The sequence below is a fragment of the Ambystoma mexicanum genome, chromosome 3q (genome assembly GCF_040938575.1).
Source record: "Ambystoma mexicanum isolate Mex_15411 chromosome 3q, UKY_AmexF1_1, whole genome shotgun sequence".
NCBI lineage: Eukaryota > Metazoa > Chordata > Amphibia > Caudata > Ambystomatidae > Ambystoma > Ambystoma mexicanum.
Genome location: NC_090926.1, coordinates 310,298,547 through 310,316,278, shown reverse-complemented (window position 1 = coordinate 310,316,278; position 17,732 = coordinate 310,298,547). Strand labels below are relative to the sequence as shown.

Here is a 17,732-nt window from a genome sequence, read left to right as displayed (position 1 = left end):
TCTGACGCAAGTATGAGGCCAACCGGATTCGTTAAATGTAGTTATTTAATCCCCTGATGTTCCAGGAGGATATATTCAATACCTCAGCCATTTGACCATGCACCATCCCATTGCGTTCTCCCTCTCCCTTGAAAGACCCCCCAGCTCTCTCTCCCCTGACTTCCCAGGGACACTCCTGACCCCCTCTTTGCCATAGTTCCAAGCCGTACTGTAACCAAACCGAACCGTAAAAACATAAACCAACTGTTAGGGGAGTTTTCCTAAAGTTCTAGTGGCAGCAAGACTTTAGATAGCTATCCCAGTGGTTTGTAAATCCCCAGCTCTTAGTATCAATCTGTACTAGCCCAGGACCTTGGTAGAGTGGCAGAGCAATCAGGCTTATCGTAAGAGGAAAATGTGAGCTGTAGTTAAGTACACTGAATCTAGTTCGACAGGCACAGTAAAGAAACACTTACACTTATAAGTTATATGGGATACATTGCTCACCGTAATCGTATTTCTGGTGCTTGCATCTGCTTAGATTCACATGCTCTGCATAGTCCGACATCTAATGGAAGTCGCAGAGTATTACAAGATTTGTTTTTGAAACTCGAAAACGGACGTCGACAGGGAGCATTAGTAATACTATCCCTAGTGTGACGTGTACTGTATCCAAGGGCCTTCACGCATTGGTCCCTCAGACTGTTTGTTTCCGACATGAGGCTGCATGAAGTGTAGCGTAGTGTGAGTACAGATATGATAAAGCAGAAACAGTCATAACTCAGAAAACAACTATGTGCCTTCTACTCCAGAAGAGGAGGAAGGGTGGGCGCATGTGAATCTAAGCAGATACAAGCACCAGAAATAAATACAATTACGGTGAGTAATGTAGCCCTTCTGGAGCTTGTGAATCTGCTTAGATCACATGCTCTGCATAGATTAGCAAGCAGTATTTGGAGAAGGAGCTGGGAAGTTAGAAGATACAACGGCAAAGATACGTTTCAGGATCGCTTGTCCCACCTTTGAATCTGCTTTAGAGTGTGTGTCAATGCAATAATGCTGTGCGAATATATGAATGGAACTTGATGTAGCAGCCTTGCAGATGGCGTCTAGAGGAACGTTTGCAATGGAAACGAAGGTAGCTCCTGTACCTCTGGTAGAGTGTCCCCTGGGGGTGAAAGGTAAGACTTTCTTGGATAGGGAATAGCAGAGGTGTATGCAGTTGAAATGGAGATGGCATTCTTTGATATGTGATCGCCCTCTCTACCAGGCGCTATGGAAAAGGTCTGTTTTCCTTAGAGGTTTAGTTTTGTTCACATAATACAAGACCGCCCTCCGTACATCAAGTATATGGAGGCCTCTTTCTGCTGAGTTTGATGGATTTTTAAAGAAGGTAGGAAGTTCTATGGATAGATTTACATGGAACTTTGAAAGTAACTTAGGCGAGACCCTAGGATGTGTTCGGAAAACAACCTTCTCCTAGTGTTTAATGAAAAAGGGGTCTTGTACAGACAAAGTCTGTAGCTCACTGACTCGTCTTATGGTGGTGATAGCTACTAGGAATGCAGTCTTGTAAGCAAGATCATTTAGGCTGGCCTTGTGCATAGGCTCAAAGGTTGGACCCATGAGCTTGGAGAGCACAACATTGAGATCCCAACCCAGAGGAGGGTGGGAAAATGGGTGGGGGGTATAGCCTTGTTACCCCTTCCATGAATGCCTTAATGACAGGAACTTTCCACCAGGACACCTTGTTCTGTGAAGTGGTGTAAACTGACTGTGCCGCCACATCCACTTTTATGGAATTAAATACTAGGCCGGAGTCTAGTAGGTAAAGCGTGTAGTGTACAATGTTAGCTGGAGAACATTCTGTTGGGTTTAGTGTTTGTGATGTGCACCATATCACACATCTCTTCCACTTATTAAAATAGCAGTCTTGTGTTGGGTTTTCGTGCCTTTTTCAGGATACCCATACACCTTTGTGGAAGATTTAAGTGGCCAAACTCTAGGACTTCAGGAGCCAAGTTGCCAAGTCATAGACTGTGGTCATGGGTGGAGGGATGCCCCTTTCTGCTGTGTCAACATTTTGTATGGGCACGGGAGCTTGATTGGGTTGCACATCGCCAGTTTGAGCAGGTGTAGAAACCAAGGCTGTCTCGCCCACATAGGAGCAACCGGGATCAGAGTTACTTGTTCCTGGTGCATCTTGTGCACCATCTTGCTTAGGAGTGGTGTCGGGGGGTGGCGTGGGGGGGTGGCTGGGAAGCCTAAGCAAAATTCCTTGACCAGGTAATCCACAGGGCGTTCCCCTTGGACCCTGGTTGGGGAAACCTGGACGCAAAGTCTGGGCATTGGGCATTTAGGTTTGTGGCGAACAAGTCTAGTGGGGGGGGGGGTGACCCTATTGTGGGAATATTCTGTCTAGGATATCTCTGTTGAGTTGCCACTTGTGTTCTTCTGGTAGAGGGTTTCTGCTTAGAGTGTCTGCCAGAGAACTGAGTTCCCACTTCCATATTTTTTAGGATAGCTTGGACAGACAGAGTGTGTGCGTCTTTGCTTGTTCAGATAGAACATGGCCGTGGTGCTGTCTGTGAGGATCTGAACTGTTTGACCCTTGAGATGTTGCTGAAAGGCCTGAAGAGCCTTCAGGACTGCAAAGAGTTCTAGGAAGTTGATATGTCTTCTTTGGGCAGTAGCGTGTCTCCGTGGGCTGTGTGGTGGAGGAAGTGGGCCACTCATCCAGCAAGTGAGGCGTCTGTAGTTAGGATTGCTTGTTCTAGTGGAGCGCAAAAAAGATTTTCCTTGTCCTTGGACCACCAGCGAAGAGCCTGAACCAGGGTTAGCGAAACAACCACTAGGGTTGTATACGAATTGTTCGTTTTACAATTGTCCGAATGACAATTGACCTTCGGCACAATTGACCGAATATAAACGGTCAATTAGGATATATATGCGGGGGGAGGGGAAACCCCTGCAACACCCCTAACCCAATCCCCCCCCAACCCTCCACCCAATCCCCTTATATTATTTTCCCAACACAACCCATTATATATATACATATAAATGACCATACGGTCAATTGTGCAGAAGGTCAATTTGGACCACTGCAAAATGGTCAATTGTGTCATTCGAGCAATTGTACTCGAACAATTCGGGTAATACCAACTACTAGATCGTCCCACTGTCCGCTTGCCTGAGACCATTGTTTTACTAATCATTCTTGCACTGGACGCATGCACAGGCACGTGTGTGGAACCAAGTGAATGCATGAGGCCATCATCCCGAGCAAGTGCGTTGCTTTGCGTACAGTTATCTGGCGACCGCCCTTGTAGTGAGGTACTTGCAACAGCATATTATGTACTCTCTCGTTTGAGGGGAAAGTCAGCTCCTCTCTTGTCTTTAGAATAGCCCCTAAAAATTGTTATTTTGGCTGGTGACTAGACTTGATTTCTTCCCGTTGATGAGAAACCCAGATTGAAGAGGTTTATTGTTCTTTGTGTATTTGGTTTGCAAATCTGAGGAGATTCCGCAGTGATTAGCCAGTCGTCCAGATAAGGGTATACTCGGATGGATTTTCTGTGCAGGTGTGCTGCCACTACTGCAAGCACCTTTGTGAATACTCTTGGTGCTGAGGCGATGCTGAATGGGAGTACTTTGAACTGGTAGTGTACCCCGCTATTTTGAAACGCTGGTATTTTCTGTGCGCAGGGTGCATTGAAATATGAAAGTATGCATCTTTCATATCTAATGTTGCCATGTAGGATCCCCGTTTTAGAAGTGGAATCACCTCTTGGAGCGAGGTCATGCGAAACATTTGGGGTTTGACATTTGTTCACAGGATGCATATCTAGTACTGGGTGCATGGTAAGGTCTTTCTTTGGAACAAAAAGTACGTTGAATAAATACCCTTGTTGACCTGGTTTGCTGGGACGATCTCTATGGCGTCCTTTTCCAGCAGCGCCTTTACTTCTTCCAATAGTATGCTTTGTTCTTCTGTTGTCATTTTCCTCTGTCTTGGTGGGCGGAAGGGTGGTTTTTGTAGCAACTTGATACAATACCCGCCTGCCATGGGCGACAACACCCACTTGTCCGACGTCATCTCCTCCCATGCATGGGCAGAGTGCGAATATCGGCCTCATACTGGAGTGGCATGGGAGGGGACCTGAAACGGTCCGTCATTGTTTGGGAGGAGTTGAGCCTCTCCCAGGTGAGGTTTTGCCTCTTCCTCTGACTCTTATTTCCTCTTTGAAAATTGGAAGAGGAACCTTGACCTTGCAACTGTCCCCAAGACGAGAACTATCCGCCCCGAGTGTAGCCTGAGGAACGTTGAGCACTAGGACCCCAAAATATCCTAGATATTGGGGAGCCCCGTTGGGAATAGGATTTCTTTGTCAACTGCCCAAGGGATTTAAGAGTGTCCTATTCCTCCTTGGTACGTTTAAGGGCATCTTCTACGGCCTTCCTGAATAACACATTTGGCTCCACTGGCATGTTTAAGAGGGTTTCCTGAGTTTCTAGCATTTTAGCTTAAACCCTGACTGTCTGAGCCAGGCGTGGGGCTTGATGAGTGTTCCCTCTGCTATGATGCATCCTGCATTATCTGCTGCATCAAGGTTATTCTTTAGGATGAAGTTTGACATCTGCTTGCCTTCTGAGATGGTCTTCAGTACTTCAGTCTGTAGTGGTTTAGTGGTTCTGGGACGGCTCCAATCTGGCATTGCAGGTCATGCCATTTGTGGCAGCCATAACTAGCTAACAGAGTAGTGTTCTGGCATGGTATGCTGCAGAGGAGGTGACCTTTCTCCCGAAAGTATATATCTTTCTGCTTTCCTTTTCTGGTGGGGCATCTGCCGACACCAGGGGAGTGCCTGCCCATTTTCTGGTGGTGGTGACAACTAAGGAATCTGGTTTAAGCTGACCCCTTATATACAGGGGGGTCAGTGGGCACAGGTCTGAATATTTTCTCTATTCTGGGGTTGACCGCCCTTGTGAGAGTAGGCGCCAGTAGGGATGGCTGGATGCGTCTTTGAGCAGACTGCAGGAGCGGAATAAACTGGGTGGCAGACCTTGTCACCCAGAATGTCTTCCACAAAGTCCTTGTCGACATGTCCCTCCTGAGTGTCGATATTAAAATGCTGTGCTGCCTTTCGTAGCAGTTCATTGTACTGAAGTTGACTGTCAAGAGGTGAACCTGCTACCGGCTGGTGCTGTTGGTCTGGTGACTGGAACACGTAAATATCGTCATCGTCATAAAACTGGTTTTGGTATGGACCATAAAGGTCTCCCTGAGACCCTGGGTCTCCTGAGGGGTTGTCATAATACAAGTCCTCGGAGGGGTCTTGGTATGTCGAGGCCAAAGTGCCTAGAGCATAGCTGCTAGCCTGTGGCTCAAGACGAGACATGTTGGCAGGGGCTTGCTGTGATGATGCCCCGAATTGTGAGGCATCTTTAAGGATTACAATTGGTCAGGGTGTCTGTCCATGAAGTCTACAAAACTTGACATTCTCCTTATGATTCTATTGAACGGTTCAGGTGGATAGTCGCATGAGGGTGGGATAACCGACATAACAGGGGTGGCCTGGGAGGGAGTTACACATCCTTGTGGTGCATGGCCCCTGAGACAGTATCTAAGGGGGTGGAAAACCGGCCTGTGTGTCTTTTGAGGCCAAGGGCGTAGAAATCTTTGATTTCTTTCAGCAATTTCGCTTTAAGCAGGGAAGCGCTGACATGTTCTTTTAATTTGCTCCTGCGTTTTCGGCGTTTTCTTGGGGAACGCTGAAACACCTTTTGCCGCCTGCTTTTTTGTGCGTGAAAGGAGGGCCTTTTTATGTGCAGTGTCCCAACTGACTAACTTTCGGTTTTGGGGAACTGTCATGAGGCGCAAGCGTACGCGATGGCCCAGAGGACAGTGAAGAACCTGAGGCTTTATCCCTGGACACCGCATGGGCCTCAGCGCTCGGCGGTACTGTCGAGAGTCGTCGTGGGGTACGTTTTTAGTGTCTTTGTGCTTGTGTGTGCCCTGGGCGCCGGGTGTCTTCTCCATCCCAGAGTCGCCAACCTGCTTCTTGGAGTCAGGGGCCTGCAGATGGGGTTCCGACTGACCCCGCTCGCCTTCGGCTTCACGCATGACCCCGATACTGCCCTCACTGGAGTCTTCCGTCACATTGATGGAGGCTTCAGCCTGCATGGCGTGAGCGGCCCAGCGTTTGGTCCACCGATCCTTTAAGGTTTTTGGCCGAAAATGCTTAAAGGATTTACAAGCTTTTTCGGGGTGATCCCTCGGGAGACAGTAATTGCACATTTGGTGCATGTCCTTCCACAGGAATTTTCGGTGGCAGGAGGGGCAACGTTTTTGTCCATTATATTTTTAAAAGGCAGATTGGTGAGAAAAGAAGAAAGGGGATGATAGAATAAGCATTCTCTAAAGAGGTCAGTATGAAGAACCTCCCCCACTCTCTCCCTACTGTAATGTGCCGAAGGACAAAGAGGCCCGTGAAGGCCACGTCTGGTCCTCGATCAGTCAGTCGTCAATTAGGTTGTTCGTCGAGAGCCGTCAAGCAGTCTGGTGGTCATGCGGCAAAGCGAACAATAAAGGAAAGAAAGTCTACAATTACAACTTTCAGCTAATCAAAGGCATCAGCCGGGAAGAGAACTCTGCATTTGCGACTGACTTCAATGGCGGAAAACAGTCTAAGGGACCTCGACGCGTGAAGGACCATGGGTACAGTACACGTCACACTAGGGATAGTATTATTAACACGCCCTGTTGACGTCCATTTGAGTCTCGAAAACAAATCTTGTAATACTCTGCGACTTCCACTAGATGTCGGACGATGCAGGGCATGTGATCTAAGCAGATGCACAAGCTCCAGAAAAAAGTATATATTTATTATATTTACACCAGAATAATTTTAAATACTTTAGACGTTTATACTAGACCACTTAGGAATACTTGATAATACACTTCAAAGGGAACTTCCACTTTTGTGTCTGTTTGCAGTTGCATTTGTAGCAACGGTAGAAAGGGAAAAGACAATGGCCCTCATTACAACTTTGCCGGTCCGGAAACAACGGTGTGGTAAGCTTACCGGCACAGTTGTTTCCAACCCGGCAAAGTACAAATCTGCGTGCGGGTACCCTCCTGCCTGGCAGGTCTGACTTGCCGGGTGGAACGGCACCCGCCCACAGACTTTCACGGAAGCACTGGCACCTTTATTAACGGTGCTGGTGCTTCCGTGGTCCCCACTCCCATAGAGTCCTGTTGGACTCTATGGGAATAGGGATCAACATTTTACTAGCGCCTGCTTTGATGGTCAGATTGGCCCGTTGAAGGGCCTGCAACACATGACACATGTCAGCTTGAGGAATTTCTCTGTATGCAAATGGGAGGCATGGCAAAATAACGTCACACTTTCTCCTAATGTCATGATGCCTACTCCCGGAGAACCAGTCCAGGACCAGCGTCCCGGAAGCAGACATCATGTTCCCGGGGAAAAGGCCAGCAACCCATAGTAGAGGCCCTTTGGGCACTGTCCTGGCGCCTTTGGCGCCAGACTCATTTTGGACCTCAGTCCTGGCGCCAGAGGCGCCAGGCTCATAAAGGGAGTGTTTATGTGAACTTACCTGATGCAGACCGTTCTGCCAGATCCAGACCTCTTTGAGGCCTGAAGGGACTATTTTACCTGTGGGACTATTTTGCCACTCGGGCGTGGCCGGGGAAGAATACGTACCTGGAACTACTTTGGGGGCTATTTAAGCCACGCCCAGACAGCAGCTCACTCTTCGTGTTGTTCTACACCTAGCAGCTGGATGCTCACCGTGTCTGCTCCTGCATCCTGACTCCAGCCACGCCCGCCTCCATCCTGAACACCTGAAAGGAAAGAAGAGAAGGGAAAAGGTGAACAGAAGAACATTACCTGCTTCTACCCGGAGTCCGGAGTCATCACGCCGGCGATCCTAAGGGAAGACATTTATTTTAAAAACGCATTGCGTTGCCCGCTGCAGCGCCGCGTTTCACTCACCTGTTCACGAGGCATCTCCGTGCTCCTTAGCGACCATCTGCACGATCCGCCGCATACCTGCGCCTAAGGGGGAAAGAGAACAACAAAATGAACAGATTGAGGAAAGCCAGATTTTCGCCATAAGACTTACCTGATTATTGTTGGGAGAATCTTTCCTCATCTCGGGCCGGCGCCGCTTCTTCGGCAGTACCGTACCCCGGCCCCTATAGGGAAAAAAGACACGCATTAGTGGGTGAATATAAGGACATTAAAGGAACCACCCATCATAAACTCACCTGAGTTTACCTTCGGCAAATTGTTTCCTTTACGCAAAATCTTACCAAAAATCTTGCCAGGAAAGTAAGCTTGGATCCTCACCAATCCGAACACCAGTGAAGTAACTGGATATAATCGCACCCCTGCACCAGAAGCAGGATGGAGAGCTCGTCCTTTCAAACCTTAAGGTGAGAGTTAACGGGGAATTTCGGAGGTGGTCTGAGGAGAGTGAAAGAGGGAAGTGGGAGGCCGACGCGCTACTCCGCAGGTAGTTAATCCCCTTTCTCCATCTGCAGAAGGATTCTCCTGCGAGTCAGACAAGCGAGATTTGGGGGTCCTGTCCAGTCGGTCTTCCGAGTTCTGCGCATCACCTTAGAAGAGGCCGCATCAGTCCAGACCTGGTCAGCGTCTCCGTGGGAGTCAGGTGAGCGTTATAGAATGCAAAGCATTCCTACAATTTCCCACCCAGGCGCTATGGAGACTTCCGAGACTGATCAGTTGGCCCACTTATTGGGGGAATTACGGGCCGAAGTGCATTCCGCTCGTCAGGAGACTAACGCTCTCAGGAGAGAACTAATTGTATCTAAGGAACGAACTGATGACCTTGCCAGGCAGCTATTGCAAGGTCAGGCTGGACAAACTCCCCTACCAGGTTCAGGGGGGTATTCCCGCCCCAGTGGTTTCAAGTAACCCAGTGCAAATTAATCTATCTGGAAATATGCCATTGGCCCCACCTGAACGTTTTGCCGGGGACCCCAAAAGATTTGCCGTATTCATGAATCAATGCCGATTGCACTTCCTCTGCAGACCTGGGGCCTTTCCTAACGACCAAACCAAAGTAGCTTTTGTAGTATCATATCTCAGCGGCTGTGCTGCCGATTGGTCAGTTCCACTGGTTACTCAAGATGACCCAATACTCCGGGATTTTCAAGGCTTTCAGACACGCATGGAAAGATTATTTGCTCGGCACTCTCAGGGACAGGCCCTGGACAACGAACATCTGTCCCTACGACAGGGTAACCAGGATCTCTTAGCCTATATCGCAACCTTCAATAGGTTGGTTGTGGAGACTGGGTGGCCAGAGGATAAAAGAATCACGTTATTTCATTGAGGTCTACGTAGAGAACTTAAGGATGTCCTGGCCCAAGTTGTAAATCCGCCCAAAGACTGCATGGAATACATAGACTTAGTGGTCCAATTAGATCACAGACTTCAAAACAGAAAGGCAGTTCGGTCCAAGTTTGAGACACGGGTGTTGGTCAAGACTCACGTTAACCCCAAGGGTGCCGATGTTTCTGAATCTATGCAAATTGGAGGGGTTAAGGGACCTTTAACTCAAAAAGAACGTGAAAGAAGACGGCAGATGCGATGTCTTTATTGTGGGGCTTCTGGACACTTTTTACGAGATTGCCCAGTAAAACCGCCCAAGAAGGCGGTAGGAGCCGCGGATAAGAACCATATGGAACCTGATTCGGGAAACGACCACGCCCGACAAGCGTAGGGGTCCGCTTGCCGAGCCTGAAAACTAACTCTCAGACCTCGCACTTCATCATGCCAATGGTCCTCGTAGATCCGGAACAGCCTGGGCGGTTGCAGGCAATAAAGGCATACATCGATAGTGGGGCTATAGGAAACTATGTGGATCGTGAATTGGCTTCCAGGATCAACCTCCCTCTTCGTCCTAAAACCAGTAAAGAGGGCATCACCACAGTGGATGGAACCGAAATCGCCTCTGGGCCGGTAACACATTCCACTGCAGAGGTGACACTAGTGGGTCAGGACGGGCATCGGGAGGCTGTTGTGTTTGACGTAATCAAGGCTCCACAGTTTCAGGTAATTCTAGGAATCCCTTGGTTAGAAACACATAATCCTCGAATTGACTGGCGAGCGAAGAGGATAACCTTTCCGGATTGTGCACAAACCTGTTATCCAGGAAATCCAAATATAGGCCTGGCTACAGTAACCCCTGCCACTTTGCAAATACCGCCGGAATACCAAGAATTTCAAGACGTCTTCCAAAAGGAACAGGCCAACACGTTACCCCCTCACAGGTCGTACGATTGCCAAATCGATCTGATGCCCGGTGCACAACCCGCTTGTAGCAGGATTTATGCTCTTACTGAACCCGAGAATCTTCATTTGCAACAATATTTAGATCAGTACCTAGCCAATGGTTTCATTCGCCCGTCAAAGTCTCCTGCATCCTCGGCTTTGTTCTTCGTGCCAAAAAAAGAAGGCGACCTCAGAACTTGTATCGACTACCGCGCATTGAACTAGATAACTGTTAAAAACCGTTACCCTTTGCCTCTGATCCCTGAACTTCTTGACCAGGTGAAGGATGCCTGCATATACACCAAGTTAGATCTCCGGGGGGCTTACCATCTGGTGCGAGTAAAGGAAGGCGACGAATGGAAAACTGCCTTCCGCACCAAATATGGACTATTCGAGTACCAGGTGATGCCTTTCGGATTGTGCAACGCACCTGCTGCCTTCCAAAACTTCATGAACGATGTCCTTCGGGAACTCATCGATGTTTGTGTTGTCATATATATCGATGACATTCTTGTGTACTCCTCTTCGGAATCTGATCACAAAAAGCATGTCAGGGCAGTTCTTGAGAAATTGCGCCAACACAAACTGTTTGCAAAACTTGAAGTGTGTTTTCCATACCACAGAAGTCGAGTTTCTTGGTTTCATCCTGACACCTAAAGGAGTTCGAATGGACTTGCGAAATGTGGATGCCATCCTCAAATGGCCATCGCCTAGCTCTGTGAAAGGCGTTCAAAGCATGCTTGGCTTTGCCAATTTCTATCCCGGAATGTTCACCTATTGTACAACCCATCACTGCACTCTTGAGGAAAAATAAACGCTTCAAATGGCCTGAGGAAGCCGAACAGGCCTTTCAGGAATTAAAAGCTAAATTTACCTCCGCACCTGTATTGAAACACCCACGTCCAGACCTCCCATACATAGTCGAAACCGACGCATCCAGCTTAGCCATGGGAGCTGTCCTGTCTCAAAGAGATCCCGAAACTAACCAACGACACCCCGTAGCATTTTGGTCCAGAAAATTCTCGGCACCCGAGGTCAATTATGCAATCACCGACAAAGAGTTATTAGCCATTAAGTCCGCTTTTAAGGCTTGGAGGCATTATCTTCTTGGCGCTAGACATACCATCACGGTGATCACTGACCACCGGAACTTACAATATTTGAAAACTGCCAAAGCTCAATCATCACGTCAGCTCCGATGGGCTTTGTTTTTTGCTGAATTCGATTTTGTAATTACCTACCATCCTGGCAGCAAGAATGGCAAAGCGGACGCTCTATCCCGAATAGGAATGGGAGAAACAGATACAAACTCAGAACCTGTACTGATAATTCCCGAACAAAGAATTCTGGGCATGACCTCTTTACAAGCACTGGAAGACATTCAAGCTAGAGTTAAACAACTCCTAGACCCTACAGCCTTGCAGGATTGGATTCAAAAGGGGTCTTACTTTACTGTCAATGATGATCTACCTTACTTCCAAGGGCGCTTATTTCTACCACACAAAGAATTACAAGAAATGGTTATTTCTCGTTATCATGATACTCTGATAGAGGGGCACCCAGGTATTGCCAAGACGGAAGAAAAGGTTAAGCGACAGTTCTGGTGGCCCTCTTGGCGAAAGGACATTAAATCCTTTGTGATGTCCTGTGGTGTTTGTGCCCAAAATAAAGGTAAAAAAAAAGACCAGCCGGCCTTCTTCAACCCTTAGACATTCCACCGGCACCTTGGCACACCTTGTGGCTGGATTTTATTACAGACCTGCCTCCTTGTTATGGATATAACACTATTCTTGTTATTGTGGATTTATTTTCCAAAATGGCCCACTTCATTCCATTAAAAGGTTTACCTTCAGCTTCCGTCCTAGCCAAGGAATTCCTTGAAAATATTGTTCGTTTACATGGATTCCCGTGCATACTAGTCTCTGACCGGGGAAGCCAATTCATTTCCCATTTTTGGAGAAAGTGTTTTCAGCTGGCACAAATCGACGTAAGATTATCAACCAGCCACCACCCTCAGACCGATGGTCAAACAGAGAGGACTAACCAGACACTTGAACAATATTTACGGTGTATGTTGCATCAATCTGAAAGTAATTGGAAGGATATTCTTTGGATTGCCGAATATGCATACAATAATTCGGTACATTCTGGAACTGGGCAAAGTCCTTTTTATACCTTATATGGGCATCACCCTCGAACCTCAGATCTTGAATCGCCTCAAAGCCTCGAAATGCCCGCAGTAGACAATCTGCATTCTACAATAACTCAAGCTTTCAAAGAAGCAACTAGACATTTACAGCAAGCCAAGAGAAAATACAAGAAGAATGCTGATCTCCATCGAAGTGAGGCACCGCTATACCAAATAGGAGACCAAGTATGGCTGGCTACCAGACACTTATCGCTCAAAGGACCTCGAACTTTTAACCCAAAATATTTGGGGCCTTACTCAATTACGGCCATAATCAACCTGGTGGCTGTCAAATTCGACCTACCAGCTAATATGCGGATTCACCCTGTTTTTCATGTATCACTTTTGAAACCAGTACAACCTGGAACCCGATTAATCAAGCCACCAGAACCTATCCAAATAAATGGAGAACCTGAATTCGAGGTGAAGAACATTTTAGATTCCAAGGTGTCAAAGTCAAAACTTTTCTATCTAATAGATTGGAAAGGATACGGGCCTCAGGAAAGGCCTTGGGAACCTAGTGACCAAGTACATGCAACTCGGTTAATTAACAAATTCCACCAGCATTTCCCAAACAAACCGAAACCCCCGGAGAGAACAATCTTGGGAGGGGCCTTGGTGGGGAGTGCTGTCATGATGCCTACTCCCGGAGAACCAGTCCAGGACCAGCGTCCCCGGAAGCAGACATGTTCCCGGGGAAAAGGCCAGCAACCCCTAGTAGGGGCCCTTTGGACACTGTCCTGGCGCCTTTGGCGCCAGGCTCATTTTGGACCTCAGTCCTGGCGCCATAGGCGCCAAGCTCATAAAGGGAGTGTTTATGTGAACTTACCTGATGCAGACCGTGCTGCCAGATCCAGACCTCTTTGAGGCCTGAAGGGACTATTTTACCTGTGGGACTATTTTGCCACTCGGGCGTGGCCGGGGAAGAATACCTACCTGGAACTACTTTGGGGGATATTTAAGCCACGCCCAGACAGCAGCTCACGCTTTGCCTTGTTCTGCACCTAGCAGCTGGACGCTCACTGTGTCTGCTCCTGCATCCTGACTCCAGCCACGCCCGCCTCCATCCTGAACAGCTGAAAGGAAAGAAGAGAAGGGAGAAGGTGAACAGAAGAACATTACCTGCTTCTACCCGGAGTCCGTAGTCATCACGCCGGCGATCCTAAGGGAAGACATTTATTTTAAAAACGCATCACGTTGCTCGCTGCAGCGCCGCGTTCCACTCACCTGTTCACGAGGCATCTCCGTGCTCCTTAGCGACCATCTGCACGATCCGCCGCATACCTGCGCCTAAGGGGGAAGAGAAGAACAAAAGGTGAGCAAAAGGAACATATTGAGGAAAGCCAGATTTTCGCCATAAGACTTACCCGATTATTGTTGAGAGAATCTTTCCTCATCTCGGGTCGGCGCTGCTTCTTCGGCAGTACCGTACCCCGGCCCCAGGGATAAGAGACGGACTACTGAATATAAAAGCAAATAGAAAAGGAGGCCAACTCTTGAACTTTTACAACAGTATACTTACGGCACCTTGCCAGGAAAGTCAAGTGTGCTTGGATCCTCACCAATCTGAACACCAGTGAAGTAACTGGATATAATCGCACCCCTGCACCAGAAGCAGGATGGAGAGCTCGTCCTTTCAAACCTTAAGGTGAGAGTTAACGGGGAATTTCGGAGGTGGTCTGAGGAGAGTGAAAGAGGGAAGTGGGAGGCCGACGCGCTACTCCGCAGGTAGTTAATCCCCTTTCTCCACCTGCAGAAGGATTCTCCTGCGAGTCAGACAAGCGAGATTTGGGGGTCCTGTCCAGTCGGTCTTCCGAGTTCTGCGCATCACCTTAGAAGAGGCCGCAGCAGTCCAGACCTGGTCAGCGTCTCCGTGGGAGTCAGGTGAGCGTTACACCTAAGTGGTTCTTGCAAAGCTCAAATCATGCGCTTCATTGTTCTATTAAACCCCTCTACCAGCCCATTTGTCTGCAGGTGGTAGGCAGTTGAGAACTTGTAGGTGACCCCACAGGTTTTCCACATGACCTGCATGTAGTGGGGCATCACATTTGACCCCGGTCGGATACAACCTCATTAGGAAATCCTACTCTGGTAAAGATACCAAGTAGGGCATTATCCACTTCCTGAGCAGTAACAATTGTCATTGGAATAGCTTCAGGGTACCTGGTCGCATGGTCCACCACAACCAATATAAATCAGATGTTGGAGGGTCTAGGGGACCAACAATGTCAATCCCCACCCTCTCAAAAGGAACTCCCACAACTGGGAAAGGCACTAAAGGTGCCACATTAGTGGCTCCACTCTGGCCAGATAACTGGCAAGTGTGGCAACTCCTACAGTGTTGTTCAATCTCTGCACCCAGCTTGGGCCAGTAAAACTACAATGAGATCCTTTCCTTGGTCCTCTTAGAGCTTAAGTGACCAGCCAGGGGGACTTAATCTGCCAACTGCAGGAATTTGGGTCTCGATTCCTGGGGTACCACCAGTCTCCTGAGGTCTCCTAGAATAGACTTTGTAGGCTCACTGTAGAGAAGTTAATCGTCCCAGTATCCATGCCTCCCAGGGCCTTGCCCTTCACTCTGGGAAGCTGCCTGCTGACGCAGACATTCTAGAGCGGTATCCTCTCTCTGTTCTCTACTGAAGTCTGTCCTTCAGGGTCCACCTTCTGCAAGCAAAGTCTGCAGTTCAGGATGGTCTTTTGGATCCAGATCTTCTAGACAGGGTTGAATCTCCTCCTCCGACTCATCAGAAGAGGGATCTTCGAGGGATTCTTTTGGCACAAACTCAGCCTCAGCTGGTGGTGGGGTCCTTGGAGAAGTTTTAGGCCTGGGGCCCTTATTTCCCTTAGATACTCTAGGTTTCCCCTTGGTCTCAGATGGAATATCTCTTAGGGTTGCCTCTCTGGCTTTCATTGTCAACTCCCCTTTCTTCTTGGAAGTGGGTTTGGGCGAGCTGGAGACTACACCCAAGGCCTTCAAATCATTGTCCAACAGTGCCCTTCCTAGCACTTCTGACTGGACACTTACAGGTATCTTTACAGTCATCTCATTACACTTAGTTATAGCTGGCAGTACTGAGCACATTTGGACTGGGCCTCCTGCTAACTTGGTAAGCATTTCTAGGAGCCTTAGCAACTTCCTCAGGATGAAAGAAACTTTCATCTACCACAGTTATACTGGCCCCAGTGTCTTTAATGGCAGGGGTGCCCTGACTATTCACAAGGAACAAGTTACAAGGCAGTCATTGGCTGGGGGCAGTATGACCCAGAGACCAGTGATTGGTTACTAGTAGAAAGACAGTTCAGAAACGAAACTGAAACTGATTTTTTTTCTTTACCGATGATTCCCAGCCTGACGACGGGGAATATTCATGAGCATGTGAATCCATGCCAGACCCCATGCTGGAGAAGTACACTGTCTTTATAATACTCTTTACTATTATCAGGAATGGAATTATATACCTCAATGTTCTGTTGTTCCCACAGTCCCAGAGATACTAAAGAAACTCTAACCTGAACACCAATGGTTTCTTCAGCTTGAGGGTGAAAGCTAGCCCCTGTTATTGGAATATATCCACATCATGTGTGAATGCTAAGCAGACATCCTAAAGGTTTACCCTTACACCTGAGATCTCCTTTCACATGGTCACCAGACCCACAAACCACACTTTCCACAAATGTCTTTTGGAATGGGAGTTTCTGATAACCTCCCTCTGGATTGGGTCCAGAGGTTTCACTACTCCTATAATGTTGTTTATGGGGGAATGTACCCTTGATAGGTTTGTGGCCCTTTTTTGTGGGGGATTTTTAGAATGATCCTTCTCATCCTTTTTCCTATCCTCTTTCTTGTGAGGGGCCCCATAATCCTTGTGAGTAGCCCTATTGACCACCCACAAATAAGCAGCCACTGCTACCTTCTTGGGGTCCAGTTTGAGTCAGTAAAATGCTATCTCAGCTCTGGGGAACAGGCATCAAAAATACTTTCCAGCATGAAGAGACACCTCATGCCTTCATAAGAGCTCACCTTGTAGCCCTTAATACACCCATCTAAGTTTTTCTGGCAAGTGGCCCACGCATTACCCTCTCTCTTCTTGTGGTCCCTAAACCTTTTTAGATATTGGGAAGGGGTCTTCACAAACCTGGCTATGAGATCAGTTTTTACCAACTGGTAATCTTGTCTATCAACATCATTTAACTCCATCACAGCCATTCTGGGGGAGCCTAGAGATTACACATGGAACAAACTCACTTTCAAAAATACCTTGTACTTTACATGTAAATTCAAATGTACTTAGCCAATCAGTTTTCACATCACACAAACCCACTTAATCTTTGGGGAGACTAGGCTGCCTGCTTCTGGAGTGGTATGGCAAAGTGGACAATGAAACAGAAGTGGAATCAAGGGACAACTATTTCATCTCTAGTTCATGCTGCATCTCTTTTTTCCTGAGTTGCAGTTCCTTCCTCATTTCCATGTCTCTCATTTCAGACGGAATCTCCAATTTCTTAAATTCAAGCTAAATTTGCATTTTTTCTAGCTCTAGAACCAGCCCAGCTGACATGTTAGATACAGGTAGGGGTAAGGTCAGAGGATTGGAAGGGCGATTAGTATCCACATTTTCTTGCACATCATCTTCTACCGCATTATCTAGAAGTTGAGGGCTAAGAGTTCAACTTTGACCATCACTATATTCTAGATCTGTTCTGGAAGTAGGGGTTACAGGCCTACTTGCAGTTTGGTAATCCAAAAAGCTTTGGATCAACTCCGCTTTTTTCCTTTTGTACTAAGACCTTTATCTTTACACATTTCTCTCAGTTTTTCAACAGTAAGAGACATAAGCGCTTCTGCCTTATAGTTTTCCATAGTGGACATAGTTTAAGTACTTTACAGTATAGTGACCTGGAGGATGGATTCTTTGTGTGCAATATAATTAGAAATCCATGTAATCCAACCTACACAAATCCCACCAGCTGTAACACCAGTGTTCCGGGAGTTTTCCTAAAGTCCTATTGGCAGCAAGACTTTAGAAAGCTATCCCAGTGGTCTGAAGATCCCCAACTCTTAGCATCAGTCTGAGGGTCCCCAGAAACACTGCCCTTAAGGAGCTGTGTGCTGCATTCGAAGAATACAGATGCCTCCTAAGAGCTATGGAGTAGCCAGCCTACAGGTAGAACACAAAGTACAGAGACTAAAAGAATGAATCAGTGGAAAAAGGCTCCACTCCTTTAGGATTTAAAGAAAA

General features: G+C 47.6%; 1 protein-coding gene across 1 annotated transcript in view; it reads right to left on the bottom strand.

Moving 5' to 3' along the window:
• DDX23 (DEAD-box helicase 23) overlaps positions 1–17,732 on the bottom strand; it is a 607,483-nt gene that overhangs the window by 101,061 nt on the left and 488,690 nt on the right. The gene's annotated exons all lie outside the window — the stretch shown is intronic.